Here is a 17,662-nt window from a genome sequence, read left to right as displayed (position 1 = left end):
TGATGTGTCTAAATTAAAATACAGTCTGAGATGATTCTGTTATTCACCTAAAGGTATTTTTTTCACATAGACAAACCAACAGAAAAAAAAAAAAAAAAAAAAAAAAAAAAAAAAAAAAAAAAAAAAAAAAAGGCTGGGCTATGCTTTTTGGGAGTGTGCTGATCCTCATGTGTAGTTTTGTTGTCTTATTTTGTTTATGGACTATCAAAGGAGTGGAGCCCAGAAATAGTAATGCATTCTAGTTAACACTAATGAAATTACCCTTCCAAATGCACTACTGCTACTTACAAAATAAGTGGACTGTGTGTACTTTTTATGGAATGTGCCAGTTGGCCTTACTGATTGCCACTGGCAGCATTCATTAATCTACCTGCCTGACATCATCCTTTTCATGAAACAGGTCTCTCTAGTACTGTTGCTTTTGCTAATGCTCATTCTTGTGCTTCCAATTTTATGGTGATGATGGATGCTATATATATGTGTGTACAGTGCTCTGTCTGATAGAGGGTTGCTACTTTGCCATGCAAACGACAGACCTTTTTTGACTGGGAATCTGTTGCAGTCATCAGTGTGACAGCTTCAGTAAAAGCTTCAGTGAATGAATCAAAAATTCAGTGATCTCAGCTGGAAATAATTTGATCTGGGAAAATTTCAGGTAGTATGCAGATACCTGCTTCTTCTTGCAGGGTATATGATCTAATAAGCAGTTATGCACATGGATAATTTTAGAGATGTGCCTATTTTATTTTGACAGGACTGTCTGTCTGAATAAATAACTCTTGTGTTGAAATATTTGCAGAATTAGGCTTTTGATTTGCATATAATAAAATGTCCCGAGTTGAATGGAACCCACAGGGATCATCAAGTCCAACCCCTGGCCCTGCACAGAATTCCCCAAATGTCACTTCCTGTGCCTGAGAGCATTGTCCAAACACTTTCTGAGCTCTATTAGTCTGGGTGCTGGCACCACTTGCCTAGGGAGCCTGCTCGAGTGCTTAATCACCCTCTGGGTGAAGAACTTTTCTCTAAAATCCAACTTAAACCACCCCTGACACAACTCCAGGCCATTCCCTTGTGTCCTGTTTCTAGTCACCACAGAGAAGAGATCTGTGTCTGCCCCTCCTCTTCCACTCTTGCTGTACACTGTTGTAAGAATTTGTAGACTGAAGTGAGGTCTCCCTTGTGTCTCCTCCAGGCTTGAACAGACCAAGTGACCTCAGCCAATCCTCACATGGCTTCCCCTCCAGACCCTTTATCACTTTTGTGGCCCTCCTTGGGATGCTTTCTCAAAGCTTTACTTTCTTCTAATAATGTAGTGCCCAAAAATGCACCAAGTACAGAGCAGAGCAGGACAGTCCCCTCCCTTGCCAGGCTGGCCATGCTGTGCCTGATGGCTCCCAGGACAGGGTTGGCCTCCTGGTTGCCAGGGCACTGCTGGCTCAGATTCAACTCTCCGTTCACCAGGACTGTCAGATCACTTTCTGCAGGGCTGCTCTCCAGCCTGTTTGTACTGACAGTTAGGTTTGCCCTGTCCCAGATGCAGAATCCATAATTTTCCCTTATTAACCTTCATTTGGTTAGTGATTGCCCATCTCTAATTTGTCAAGGACTCTCTGCAGTACTGCTCTGCCTTTGAGAGAGTCAATAGCTCTCCCCAGTTCAATACCATTGGCATAGTTACTTAGTATAACTTCTAATCCTTCATCCAAGTAATTTATGAAGATGTTGAAGTGAACTAGGCATGAAATGGAGCCCTGCAGAACCCCACTGGTGACTCGTTGCCAGCCGTGTTTATTCAGCTGTGTGCTGGACTTTTTATCCAGAAGGCCATGGTGAGAGACAAGGTCAAATGCTTTACTGAAATCCAAAGGGATTACATCTTCCTTTGATCAAGCAGGTAGGTAGCTGTCATAAAATGGAATTAGGTTTATTGATCAGGACTTTCCCATTATGAACCCTTGCTAAATGTGACCAGTGGTTGTATTGTTTTTAATGTGTTTTTCAATAGCTTGCAGAATATTCTCATCTATAACTTAACAAGACACTGAAGTGAGACTGACAGGCCTATAGCTTCCAGGGTCATCTCTCTCACCCTTCTTGAATACCAGAGGAACATTGATCAGCTGGAGCCTCTCCAGATTCCCAAGATTGTTCAAAAGTTATTGGGAGAGGTCTTGAGATGAGAGCAATTTGAGTATTCTTAGACGAATCCCATAAGCCTTCTAGGACTCATAGGGATCCAACTGGACCAGGAAATCCTGCACAAGTTCAAAGTGGGCTCAGAGTTATCATTCTAAGAGTTGTAGCCCTACAGCTTTGGGTTCTGGAAATCCTGTAGCCAAAGGAATCATTAAATGTCTCTTCCTTGTCAAGGTTCTTGTTTGTGAGGCAACATGGATTTTTTCAATACTTTAGATTGTTTTCAATGTTTAGCTGTTTAGGTACCATCACCATTGTATACAGTTTACCATTTAAGCCTCAGATTTAATTTTATAAGAAATGTAATAATTTAATAAAAATGTGATATTTTGCTAGTATTATTATTATTGATTTATCATCCTTTCTCACTCTTTCCTTCTATTACTTTGTGCAAATTTTGCTAAGAAAAAAAAATCATTGTTTTGCATTTGTTTCTGTAATAGTATAGGACAAATTGTTAGCTGTTTCCATAGAATGCTTGACAGGTTTTAATACATCCAGTAATTCTGTCCAAGTGGGATATTATTTGCTGTATGCATCTAAGGTGTTAACTTAGAGAAAACAGCTCAGAAATTATACTGTATTATATTATAAGATAAAATAAATAGAGTTTGAAATACTGAAAAGGGAAAAACAGGAGCGTTGATAAAAGGGGAAGGAATGTAATGAAATAATGATGCCCTTACTGCTATCAGAAACAAAAAGTACAAAAAAGATTTTAAAAAGAAAATAGGATTTTTAGTATTTTTTGGTTTCATGCAGGCTTAAGCTAATCTATTTGGATTTAGTTTTTATGTGAGAGTTTGTGTTCATTTGGGGTTAGCTTTCTCCAGCATTTATTCATAGCATTTATTCAGGTCAAATACCAGTTGTAGCTATCTTGTACCTCTGAACCTGGTGAGGCCCAGATGTAGGGCACAGTGTGTAATAAAGGCTTTAGATTAGAGACACCAGTGAAAGCATTCATGCAAGGAGCAAGTTGCTGTGCCGTTCATTCCTTTGAATAAATGATTGCAGGTTCATCCCTACTTTGATGATTACTCCCTTGAAATACAGATGATTTTCAAAAGTAGGAAGTGTGAAAGAACCACATCCTGTATAGAGCAAAAAAGTTGGAGTCTGAAACGATGTCTACATAGGAAGTGCAAGCATTGCGGTCTAAATACTATTCAAGTTGCATTACTTAAAAGCAAAATCCTTCAGTTCTTGAGTGATCCTAACATGATTAATTAATAACGTGGTTTATTATTAGACTAGTTTTTTGTTTTTTTTCTGTGGAACAAACATGCTATAAAGTTCTTACTAGAGCATAAATCTCTTTATAGAGGAAAGATACTCCAAATGAAACATTCTTAATTGTATTCAATACTGTTATGATTAATATTATTTCCAATTTTTATTCTTGAAACAGTTTCTTCACCCTTTAAACTGCTTTCTCAACTATCAACAAAGCTTCTTTTTTTTCATCCTTTATTGATCCATGGAAGCTTATTAATGATTTGGTCTTCCTTTACTTGCCTTTTTTTCTCTGGAACTTGTGCTGACACAGTCTGCTCATGACTCAGATTTCTCTTTTAGCACCTAGTAAGTGTTTGTAGCATTTCGTATTGTATCCCTGCAAAAAAGGATATCCCTTATCCCTGAGGAATAAAGATTTTATGATTTTTAGGCAGCCAGAAATGGAGTGTATATATGTATGCATTTGACTAACACACTAGCCTGTGTGTGCCACCAGTTGTGGTCCAGTTGTGGTCTATAGAAGAATAGGAGCATAATTCCAAATTAATAATTTGTCTGTAGGGTGAGGAGCACAGGAGATTCTGCTAGTAAGGGTGACATCTTCACCCTTACGGCTGTCATCTCTGGTCCAAAAGTGTATTTCAAGTGGTGTCTGTCCTCCAGCAGGTCAATTCCAATAAGTCACATGCTTAAAATCAAGACATAGAGTACATTGGATGCAAATTGGATATGGAAATAGATCCTTTTCTTACTGAAGTTCCTGTTTATTTTAATGAAGGTTTGATCTGAGGCATTACACTCAGAAAGTAATGAGTTGCATAAAGAGAATTGAGGATGTCTTTAGTTCATTCAACATATATTATGAAAATACACTCTTGCTGAAATTTAAGAGTCTAAAATATCAGTTGACAGAGAAACTGTGTTAAATCATTTCCCCTTTTATAGAAATAAAAATGACTTAAATATTTCTGGTCTTAAGTTGCAGCCTTTCCAGAATTCACATTGTAGAACATGCAAATCTGTATCCTTTTAGAGGTTCAAAAGTGTCAGTTGTCATGAACTTTATATGTCCAAGGATATTCAGTATGAGCACACTACTTAGTTTTCATGTAAAACTTTGCAACAGGACTTGGTTTCTCAAGTGAGGTTTCCTGTGTTCATTTTATGAGGCAACTCTTTTCTTTTCTTTGATAACAGCTGTAAGTTTTCTTCCAGAAGTAAGTTATTTTTAATGCAGGGACTACATCAAATGCAACTCCTTCAGTTTCACCATTCCTTCAGAAAATAGAATAAGGCTTTGGATTCTTACAAATTGTAACCATGTTTATTTAGTTGTCTGCTTTCTTAAATGATTTTTTGGTATTCCTCAACCAGTAAGCATTTTAAATTTATGAAATCTTTGCTTCATACATTTTTAAAGTCTTTTCTGTATCACACAATTGGCACACAACATTGTGCAGTACATGATAATCATTAACTTTAAAAGAGGTCATCATAATATGGATAGTTTATGATTTTATGCCTTGGTTTGGGAAGACAGGTATCCACCAGGGAAAGCTGGAGCTTTCCTTGGAATGGAGAAGGTAAACCACCACCACCACCCACTTTTTTCCAATTATAATTTTTCATTTAAAAGCTTTTGGGCAAAAGATATGGGAAATAGAAATAGCAGTTCTTTACTAGTATGCATAACAAAGCAAACAAACAAAAAACAACTACAGCATTAATAACAAGAACAGTACCAAAAACTTTGGGGACTTTGCTTCACAAAAAAACCAGGGCAGTTTGGTCTCGGTGCCTTTGTAGGATCCTCAGAGCACCAAGCTGAAAACAATGGAAAATCCTGGGCTGGTAGCTGGGATGGCAGGATGTCCCAGCAGGCAGGGGCTAGGTGTCCCAGCAGGAAGGGACAGGGTGTCCTGGCAGGGCAGGGGATGTGGAGCCACACTGTAGCAAGATGAGCAGCGCTGATGGAGCCACGATGGCAGGGCAAGGCTGGCCCAGCTCTCGCAGGGCGGCAGAGAAGCTCAGAATTCCAGGGCAAGCAGATGATGGTAGATTTCCCAGGACTGGACTCCTCCAGAGAGAGTGAACTCTTCTAGCAGGAGCACCAACCAAGCCGTGCTTTCTCCCCAAGCGCCGAAAACCAGAGTGCCAGGCTGCCCCAAGCTCTGTCTTTTACCTGCCCCAAAACTTGCATTATCCCGCCCACCTCCGAGCTTCGAGCTTCGACCATTCCTTTGTTTTGTTAAACAGTCTTAAGTACGACACTTAAGTCTCCTTGGTAACTTATGGGGAAAAAATTCTTTAGAGTAAAAAGGAACAAAACCTAACCCCCAGCACCTGTATCTGAAACTTGGAAAAAACCTGAAGAGTACAAAGTCAGGTTACTATCTCTGGCTTGAAGTAAGCAATCATCAAACACTCTTAGACTGCTTTCATTACGTGGGATTGTTTCTTGTTATTTTTAGAGATAACGAGTTGAGGGATATTTCCTCAAACATGAGAAAAATGCTTATATAGTGCAGTTCCTCATCATTTGTGATGTTTTGGCTTACATTGCGCAGAGTTATTATTTTAGTCTCAAATGCAATTTTTCATCTCCAAGTATGCATGACATCTAAACACAGTGCAAAGACTATGACATATTATGCAGCACCAAATTGTTCACTTTAGTTAAATGTCACTTAGGGCAAAAACAGACAGAATACTAAAAATATGTTTGGACTCAGAAATTTATTCTATGGTTTTCAGTTGCATCCATTAGGTCAGCCAAAATTCCAGAATTTTCTTGACTCTTGCATGTGAAAGCAAGTTTTTATTAAATAATATAATGTATCTTGAATGTTAAAAAGTGAGAGAATGAGAAACACTCTCATTACATTCTTCAAAGGGCTGTGGTGATATTTTGATGGGGTTGATTGGTTGTTTGGTTGGCTGGTTGTGGAAGGAGACAGAAAGGCTTTGGAAACATTTTGAAAAGGACTTTTGGCTAACATCTAGACGGCTGTCAGGAAATGTCAGAAAAAATTTCATCTGTGGTCTTAGGCTAGAAAATATTTCACTTAGCCTGAAACACTAAATTGAGCCTGAAAGATTCCCTGAGAATATTCCACAGCTGATTCATAGAGCTGCATGCCTTCCCTAAGATTGATTTACCTTATTCTTACTCCAACGTAACAGGGGAGATTTATTTTTTTTTTTTTCTCAGATTATATGAGGTGGTCAGGATGACACTGATTAACTTGGTTACCCCCACCCAAATCTACTACTTATGAAGGCCTCCTCCATGTGACCTCCTTCTAGCTGTGGTGAGGGTTGAAGATATTTTGTGTGTTTCAGCCGTTTTCACCCATAAAGAATAATGGAAACAGAAGAGAGGAACTTGTTACATTTTTTTACATTTGGGGAAGTCAGGACACAATGGATAAAATTCAGGTAGCAACAGGGGTTTCTGACTGCTTTTTGTAAAGTTGGTTTGTTATTTAGGAAGTAACTGTTGTTTGTTTTCTGTGGTGGCATGATTTTCATTGATGCTATGTCATAATGATTTCAGTGGCTTCAATCTTCTCCCTAGTCAGATAACATTAAAAAGATTAAAAAAATCTAAGGTTTTTTTCAGAAGCAACACACAAATTACACTGATATTGGCATTGCAGTCATTGTGGTAGAGATCCAGAAAAAACAGAAGTAAATCTGTGCACTCATCACAGCTAATGTTGTTGCCTCATGTAAGCAGTAAGGCACGTGTCAGGCAAAATGTCTTTTGAAGACTAAAGAAATCTCATGTGAAGGAATCTGCTTTCAAATAGTTTTTCTTACTCATGTCATTTGCATATTTATTTTTATCATTCTCTCACTTCATCATTTTGAAATATATTTTTAAAGCTACTATATTTTTGTTATTAAAAATTAAGATAATTTTGAAGATAATTTTGGCTTTTATGTCATTTAGGCCTAGGTTTTTACTTTGGTATGGAAAATTCTTAATTCTATTAAATTGCTGTGGCTTAAACGCCTACTTAAATAACTAAGTCACTTTGGAAAGTTCTGCCTATAAAGATAATATAACTCCAAATATTGCATTACTCTATGGCAAATATGCAACAGATGCAACGTTTTTCTTTACTCTCTCTCTTTTTTTTTCCCTTCTGACAGCTAACAAAATAATCAAATGAAAAAGTGTTAAGAGACATAATTCCAAAGTTTTAATATTTGTGGTGCTTCTAACTGAAATAAGCTAATGGTTTGTTCCACTAGCCTGAGACATTAGCTAATTTTTCATGACTAATGTGTGTGTAGCAGCACTGACTTTATTCCCATAGTGTGATTAGCTCAGTTGATATTAATAACCTCCTCAAAGACACCCAAATGTATTAATTTTCTGTTAAATAACAAGGGAAGACAGCAAATCTACCTATAGAAAGGTAAACATTTATCTTCTGGGTATCGGTATAAACACTAAGTTATAGATGTTTCTTTTTCTCACTTTGGGAGCTGTGTTAGTGCCTGAGTCTCTTTTTTTACCAAGACCATTTCATCTCTCATTGGCAGAGATGTATCTGAAACCTCCAGAGGCAGCGATGGCCTCCACTGGGAGCTCCTTTGTTGCAGAAATATTTGGAATAAGGTGAGCAATTCCAGACTGGGCCCTTGGCCTGCAGAACCGGTGGGCCTTTGTGGCATAGCAAAAATTCAGGTCATGGCGCAGCAAAAAATTCACCTCTCTCCCTTAAGGTGTTCCAGGTTCTAACGGGTGTTCATATGTAGTTTTATAGTGTTAATACGGAAGTCTCCTTAAGGCAGCAAATGTGTACATTTTTCAAGTGCCTTGTAATGTCAATAAAGTCGCAAGAGAATAAATATGAAGAGACAAACAATAAATGCGAGTGCGGCATGAAACACAGTCTCGGTGTGGATGTCGTAGCTCGGCCCGACCTCTCAAAGAGGGACCCCAACTTTACTCCTGCATGGTGTAACAGGCTGTGGTAGCTTTGATTTGATTCCTTTCAGTTATTTCTTATTGCATCTTCCTTATTAGAACTGTTCCAGTTTAACAACCAGTCAAGAATATTTAATTTTCTCATCTCTTTTGAAGCACCACATTTATGTAGGTCTTCAACTTAGTAGCTGCTTTGTTGTGCACTTCCATTATGTGAGTGGCCCACATTTAAAAACTATTAGAAGCAGATTATTTTTCCAAGGATTTTCAGTTCTAAAATACATGCGTTTCTGGGAAACTAAGGTAAATGAAGAGCGAGCAATTTGGTAGTGAAGAAGAGATGAAACAGTAGACATTGAGGGTAATTCCTGTCACAGACAAAAAGACTTTTTAGATCTCAAGATACCAAGAAACATACTTCATAACTTTTGATCTCCTACTGTTTCAGAATCAGTGCACTGTACCCTCTGTTTGGGAAACATCGCTGTGTGAATTTATAAATAGTCTAGTTAAAATTTGTAGAAGAAGACAGAGATATCTCTTTTATTTTGAGGAAAGTCAGAGCTTACAATGCTTGAAAACTTAGAAGCAGATTGAAAAATATTTAAGAGATTGCCTGGGCAATATTGTTGATATCTTGAATTTTCAGTTGATTTTTTTTTTTTAAATCTTATCCATAGCTATTTGATTTTTTTGCATTTTCAGGGGTGGCGTGGTATCGATCTGAGCAGTGCTAAGAAGTAAGAATCTCCAATAAAAAACCCCAATATCATAAAGATCTTTGTGTTCCCGTGTAGGGAGTCTGTCAGTTTAAATATACATATATATGTATGCTGTCTTATCTCTTTTTTGGTTGATCTTTCCCTATAGGCATGTCTTAGAGTGACTTAACACAACTGAATAGAGAAATACAAGCTTAATTCATTCAGTCAGTCAGAAATAAACTTCACTCTGTACACATTGCAACTGTTAGTATAGCTCTGGCCTGGACTGTTGCATCTCTCTGGTGGACTCATTAGGTTGGGCTTAAGGCAGAGTTCATGCGTTTACTCAGCTTTTGAGCCAACAGTGGAGCTCTTCCAGATGTTGATGGACTGGAGAGGTTAATTGTCTCTTGGACTGGCATCTGGCCTCGAGCTGCTGAGTGGTTCAGTTTGGCAAGCTGTTGCTAGGGGTGAGCCTACATCAGCAATTCAACTTTGCCAGGGAGTGTCCTGCTGAATGTCCTCACTTACTGGGCTTTAGTTTTCATCACAGAATCATTTATGAGTGCTTGAACTGTGCTTGGTTTTTTGTGGGTTTCCTTTGGGGTTTTTTGTGTTGTTTTGGTTTGGTTTTGGGAATCTAAAGCAAAAGACAGATGACTGGAATAATATTGGTGACTTTCAGCTGATACAGAGTCCTTTTATTGCATTTTGGAGCTACTCTGAAGTACTCTTCCGAGTCTTCTTCATCTTTGCACCCATATCTATGCAGTACCAGTTTTAAGTACTCAGCATCAATTGTTTCTTTGCTCTGTTGCACTGCACTACTTTGTAATGTAGGCAGAGTCAAAACAGTGATCTTCTGAGTTGTTTTATGGTTTAGTTGCCAAAAATTGTGGAGATATTCACAAGGCTTGCTTAACACAGGGAAGAAGAGAACTTGGGGGAAGGCATTGTCAATTATTTAGTGCCAGATTCCAATTTTTGCACTTAAACATCTTGGCAAGATCTGTTCTTGATGTGATAGGGACCTGGAAGGACATTGGAACCAGTTCCCTAATTTTAGGATGGAAATTGTAAAGTTTATCCTTTTCTTATCAGTGGTTCAATCATTACTTTTACTTGGGTTTGTATAATTCATGAAATACAGGGGTACCTGACAGTGTTGCTGATGTAAGTTTCCAAGGTTAATTTGGTCCTAGATGGTTTTTTGGGGAAATATCAACATGCGAATGGGCTGTTTCTGAAATTTCTCACAGAACAAAGACAATTGCAATACCAAAAACAAAGTAATATTTAGGTATTTGATTGTCTAGAAAACATGAAACCCTGTGAGGAAACTTATGACAGACTTTCTGGCTGAAGCCAATGCCTAATAGAAACATACTTACCTAACCAAAACACAGCATTTTACTGGGTACTGAGACTGATGAAAGAGACGACTGCTTACCTGTGGGCTCTGTTCCAAAGCCAGAACATTTGGATAAATCAAGTTAGCCACATCTTGTTCTTGTATTTTTTAACTGTGAATCCATCCAGCAAGGCACCAGTTAAGCTTATTATTGTGCTGAATATTGCCACTTTTTAAAATTATTATTTCAATATAGTAACATTGGATAAAGCCTCAACATAGTGCATTGTTTATTCATTAATGTATTTTTAATACTTTATTATTCAGAAATTTGTCAGTCTTATAATCTGAAAAATGCCTTGAATTTTATGGAATGTATCAAAATGAAGGTTTAAAATACATTATTAAAATTTAGACTCAGTTTTGATCTTTTTACTATTTCCATATTGACTTCGTTTTCTCTTTTTTATAACAGTAATGTAAAATTAAGATTAAATTTCATTCTAAAAAATGTCCTACACACTTCATCACAGTATGTGTCAGTCTACATAAATAGATGTAAACCATAGTGTAAATTGACCAGAATGTTATGTGTCACATCTTCAGAGCAAAACACCCTCATGCCTGGTAGGCTGAGGTGGAGAATGGGTTTGTGGGTTTTTTAAAAATAAATTTCCACTTAATTTGAATGAAATTTTAAATTAAATTTATTTGGGTATTTCTGACTTTTAGTTACACACTAGTATTAATGCAGTGTTTGAAACTCAGTTATTTTCTCTCACAAAGAAAAACAAAACAAAATAAGAAGTCCTCCACTTCCTATCTTTATTATTCCATTAATTCAGAAACTCCCTCAAAATAATGTCCTTTCAGCAGTAAGAAATGAAACAAGATTTCTAATATTCCTGATGGCTTGTCATCTTTGTTTTTTTTCCCCAACAAAATTCAGATGAATATAGCACACAATTTAATTCCATACCTAATTTCAAAGGGCTATATTGCCACCCCCAAGATCCTAGTACCAGTATTTGAAATATAACATATCTGTGATGCCAATCAAAGTTGGGTTTGCTTTGCAAAATAGAAATAAGGAGAAAAAATCTACAATTTGTTTTTGTTTGATTGTACAAAGTTTGCAGTCCTTGAAGAGGAAGTTTGGAAGTTGATAGTACTGGGGGAGAATTCCTTTAAATTGAATGAGTGTAGGTTTAGATTAGACATCAGGAAGAAAGTTTTCACAGTGGAGGAGATGAGTCACTGCAACAAGTTGCCTGGAGAAGCTGCGGAGGCCCCATCCCCAGAAGTGTTCAAGGCAAGGTTGGATAGGGTTTTAGGCAACCAGACCTACTTTTCCTTTTCCATGGCACGAGTTTTGCAACCTGATCTTTGAGGCCCCTTCCACCCTAAACTATTATATTATTTTGTGTTGGCATTTTGCAAGCTTACATTAAAACAAAAATTACTCTAAGTATATATTGCAGTAATATGGTCTTGAGAACTCAGAATTCAGGCAGGGAGGCTGTTAGAATGGAGTATGATCTCCACAGATCAAAGGCAAGCAAACTTTGCTCAACATGTTTGAGAGCTTCTGAAGGGGGAGGCAGTATCTCAGCTGGCATTAATTGGCATGGCTCAGCTTGTGTATCAGCGAGGAACAGAATCATCGGTGCATTTCTGTCACTAAATAGCAATGATTTATTTAAATGCACGAAGTCACAGGAAAATGACAGGAAACAAGCACCACATAGTAAAATCTGAGGTCCTTCACATTAGATTAGCCTTGTATGGGAACTCTGGCAATGCAACAAAGCCACCCTGGCTCAGACACCTACAGAGGAGTCACAAAGTCATAATGACTAGAGCTCTTCTACTGGCAGAGATGATGAATTGCTTGTTATCAGCTCTAAGACTGCAAAGCAGAAGTCAGGAGCAATGAACAGGAGGTATCAAAGCACCAGAACAATTTGTTTAAGTGAAAGAAATAGGGGCACAATCCAACAATTTAAACACCCTGTGAAGTGATTGCACACAGACCAAGGTACATTTTTTAATGAAACACATTAGTGATCAAGATGTGTACCAGCTACTGATGTGTTATCAGTAAAAGCAACTATGAATATTGTGGGAAAGGATTTCAGCAGCTTTGTCACTTAGTAAATGATTTTGCTTTTCTTCTAGGACAAACATTTATTTCCCACGTAGGCTTTCTACACTTCATTCATACGTCTCTGTGGCTTAGCAGAAGGCTGGCCTGCCCACTGGAGCATTATCTTTCAGACGTGCATCATTAGCTGAGACTCCTCATTCCTTTAGAGGAGGGGTATTGGGATAGTGGCAATGGCTATTGCAGGTAAAAACTGACAAACACAGGTTTTCAGCTGCCCCAGGATTTTCATAATAACAACCACAAGAGTCTGTTTCACACTCAGGCAAATAATGAAATGCTTTAGATAATGTGGTACAAGACTGGAAATTTGATCTTTGTGTATTGCTGCATGCTCCCTGGCATTCTGTACTAGCCAAAGAGCTGCAATGAGGTAACTGCTGGCTGTGTTTTTACTCCCTTTGTGACAGGAAGATAATATATCATTCCTTCTGCCTTGATCTGGTAGTTATTCCCTCTTAGTACCATAAATAAAGAACCAGGAATTTTCAAGAAAGCTGGATTCAGCTCAGGTTGAAATGAATGGGACCATTTCTGGTGGCATCTTCAATAGGCTTTGGATCATGCTAGTGTTCTCTTGCCTGAGACTAAACATTTTCTTAGACTTACTCTTTAGGTTTTTTTTTTTTCACTGGGTCCCTTTTTCCCTTTAATGCAAAAGTATGTCAAGTGACTCAGAAATATACAAAAAACCCAAATCAAAAAAAAAAAAAAAAAAAGAACCATAGGAAAATCATCAAAAGACTGCCAGTTTCATTCAGAATGTTGTTTGGTCCTTAGGGAATATATACTTTGCGTACTAGATTTATCTTTCAGGAGGGTAATTGTCAGTTGCTTGGGATGGATTTACTCACAATATCTGTGCTAGAATGCCAAGGTACTGATGGCATGTGTTTATTTTTGATTCTTTGAATTCCAGTCCTTCTTTACCACAAATTCCAGATTTTACATCAGTTTTGCTCTGAGAAGTAGTTTTACAGCAAGTTTAGCCTCGTATGATGAACATATTCTGGTTCAGTAGCGGACCTGAATAAAGGTATTGTGTTTTGGAAAAGATGCTGATGAAATACAAGTTTCAAGTATGTGTGGGCCAACATAAAAAGATTTGAAGATCATCTTCCCAGTTCAGAATTTATTTAACCCTGAATAAGAAATAGAATCTTAAATGCAAATTAGGAGAGAACTTTCTGGATATTTGCCTATGAGTATATGTTGTTGGCTGCCCTCATATGTTGACTTAAATGCTGTCTTGTATTACATATTGTAGAATTTTCAGTAAGAATAAATTATAGATGGAACTTTTGTGCACATTATATTGATTAAAGATGTTGACTATTAAACTAACAGCATATTCATGTCCTGAAAAAAAGTTCTCAGGGCAAATTCTATGTAGTTATGATTGCAAGAAGTGTACACATAGCAAAAAAAAAAAAAAAAAAAATTGGGGATGCTTACCATCAAATAGGGGTTTTTTCGACAACTTGGAAACTAAAAATTTTTCGGCTTTTACAACCTTGTATGTCATAGAAATTTTTGGTGGTTGTTCAAAATTAAGAATATAAAGGGCAAATATTGTCTGTAATTCACAATTGGGCTGTTTTCCTAAAAATCCTGCATTCTGAAAGTATTAGTTTTCCTGAGTAAGACGTATGAACCAATACAGTTTGAAATTGTATGTATAATATATGTATAATTGTACTGAAATTCTGGATTAACTAACTAAATTAAAAGTGCTAGCACTAGTGGCTACATGAAATTTATCAGATTAATAAAGGAGCGGGATCATCCAATATTATCAGAACATAATCTTCCCATTTGTATTTTTTTTGGTATGCTAATAGTTTAAGCCTAAATTTAAAAAATTTAAAAAGCTATGTTAGTGACCATTTTTCAACTTCATTCACCTTCAGCTACACTTCCACACTAAGAATTCAGCAGGGTTCAGGAAATGCTGAGGTAACCAGTATACAACTAATGGACTAAGATTTGTGAGGAAAAAAAATAAGAACAAGCTAAGGAAAATGGTAAAAAATATAAATAAATTTATTCTTATTAATATGCATTTATAAAATATAGTAGGTTCAATTATGTTTGTGAAATTAATATGCAGACAAAATCATTTAGATAATAAATGTATGGAGTATTTACACATACCAACCAGAAAAAAAAATATTTATTGTCAAAGAAAATAACAAATGGAGAATAAGGACACATTGAAATTGCAACTTATGCACAAAGTATACCATTTTTTGCCATTGTGTCTGTCACAGCAAAGCAGAGTATGTAGTTCATTCTGACCACACTGTTTAATATATGCTGCTTGGATGCCTTTGTTGTTTCTGTCATGTGTATAAACAAATGTGGAAGATGTGACTTTTTTTGGTAGGGGTTTTTTTGATGTTTTTGTTTTGTTTTGGTTTGGTTTGGTGTTTTTGAGACTAGTTACAGTAGCTGATGTTAAAAAGTAGAAGAATAGGAACAGATTGAGGCAATAAGGAAAAAATTGATCTAATTATTGATTGTGATCACAAAAATAATGAGTCCATTTACCTCTACTACTTTAAGGATTATGGTAAAGTATTGAAATAAATCAGTAATAATTTTGTGTTTCAAGAAGATGAAAATAACACTATGTCACTGACAGAAGTCTCTTATTTCAAAAACATACTCTGTGCTGATTAAAAAATAATATTAATCCAATCTAAGCAAGACATTCTATGTCCAGACAGTTGAAAATCAACATAACTCAGAGTGATTATGATATTAATTTTTTTAATCCTTTGAGTTCAAAGGTTAATAATGTCATATTTTGATCACAGAATATGAATAGGGCAAAATACATGGTTTCTTCCAAGTGCTAAAAATGAAAAATGTGATTGGCACTACTGAAACTCAGACATAATGGTTAGCACTGTAAACGCCTCATACCACAGCAAGATAATATCCCAGAGACAGTTTGCCTGGTTAATGTGTTACCAGCACTGTTATCTCGTGCTAAATGTGCTGATCCATCTCTATAAACAAAACTGCCAGATTTTTCTATTTTTTATTGTTGATGTTGTTGCACCAGTGGCATCAGCTTTATCGTATTTACAGTTATTCCCAAATGTGTTTAAAAAAAATGACAAAAAAAGAGTGGGAAATCCTTTGTTAGTTTTTTGGGTGTTTTTTGTTTTGTTTTGTTTTGTTTTGTTTTTGTTTTTGTTTTTTCTATTATCTTTATAGCTAAGAAATTTAGGCTTTCTTAGTTTTCTTAGTAACAGAATCTCTGGTCTTGTTTTCCACCCGTATTTTGATTTCTAATTCAATAACTATTTGCCATTTAACTGTAATCAAATCTGGACCAGATAAGCATGATAATTATTGGCATATGGTTATTAGCAGTGCAAGTGACTGTGATAACTTTTCATCTTGTTTGCTGTGAATTACTGTTTATACTGCCTTCAGCACATTGGTTGTGTTTCTCCAGTGATGTACAATTCTTCTGACACTACCATCCAAAATTCATTAATATTCTGTCTTAAACTATTTATTTACTAATGTTTCTGCAACAGTTCTATTAACTATTTCTTTCTACCATCCCTGCCTTCTGGCTTTGACTTTGTGACTGTTGATTGTGCTCAGATCAGTGATCAAAGGCCTGAACATCAATAGAATATTATGAAACACTGCATAACTGGGTTAAGTTAAAATAGAATTTTAAAAAGCAGTCTGTATTTTCTTCTCCAGCCTTCTTACTCAAAATTAGAAACACTGTAACAAGAAGCCAGGAAAAAAAATATGGCTGTAATATGTTCAAAGATGTCACATTCACCCACGATGAACACATATTGAAAAGTATTTATTTTACAGTAAGTCATTGGTCCTGTACATGTCCACATATACAACTATACATCAGCTGTACTACAGTTCTCCACACTCGGTGGTAGAATTGGTATGATTTACACTGTTGAATGCACTTCTTAGCCTTGGAAATTTTAATGAATGTATATCCCTACTTTTCTAGTTATCTGGATACTGGGAATAAATGTTTTCCTAGAATTACCAGATGTTGGCAATTTGTACCTGATTCAATTGTCACTGACCATCAATATTTGATAGTTAACGGGACGTGAATTGTCTGCTAAGATGTATAGAAAAATTTGACACTGAATTAAAAAAAAACCCCACCTATCTATATCTATAGGTATATCTGTATCTATATCTATATCTATATTTATATTTCTAATTTGCCAACAAATTGTGACAAGACATTCAATAGAAAAAGAAAATAAAAACAAAAACAAAAACAACAAAAAACAAACAAAAAACAACAACAACAACAACAAAAATAAACCAAACTGACATCACTGCGTGCTACACTATTAACTTAAAGAACATGTTTGTCGGCCTGGATAGCTTGAGAGAGATTTATAGTGAATATCAGAAAATATTCTTAATTTCTGCTGCTTTATTAATCTAGCAAGCATGGTATAGGGGATTTGGACAGATTCCTACAAGCTCCAAATGAAGATGAAGGCAAAAAACACTTGGTTTGGGGACTTTCACAAAATTTATTTTCCCAAGAACTCTATATTCTCCAGAGTAAAAACACTTTGTTATCCTATCTTTTTAAGAAAGTTACAAAAGTTTATGATTATTCTCTCTTCTAGTTTCAGTTTAACATTGAATACAAATATTGCAATTTTATAGAACTGGGTTGAATGCCTCCAAAAATTAAAAACAAAAGGTAACAAGTTAGAAATGCATTACACCTCCATCCATACTAAAATTAGGAATAAATTGAGAAAACTTTATCTGAGTACTAATCAGAAAATACATAAATAAGTAAAGAAACACAGAAACACCATCAGAGTTGATGGAGCTGTTCTGTGGAATGTATGAGTTAGAAAATCCATCTTGCATAATTAAAATACTGGACCCTTGAGCAAAATATTTTGATAATTCATATCTTGTTTTCTAGGGGAAGATAAGGCAAATAAAAGGACATACTATTGGGGAAGGAATTAATCAAGACAGTTGGTGTTACTTCCTTACTCTAATGGATTTTAAGGAGAATCAAT

Source organism: Sylvia atricapilla, chromosome 1 (genome assembly GCF_009819655.1).
Source record: "Sylvia atricapilla isolate bSylAtr1 chromosome 1, bSylAtr1.pri, whole genome shotgun sequence".
Taxonomy (NCBI): Eukaryota; Metazoa; Chordata; class Aves; order Passeriformes; family Sylviidae; genus Sylvia; species Sylvia atricapilla.
Note: the sequence above shows the minus strand (reverse complement) of the source record.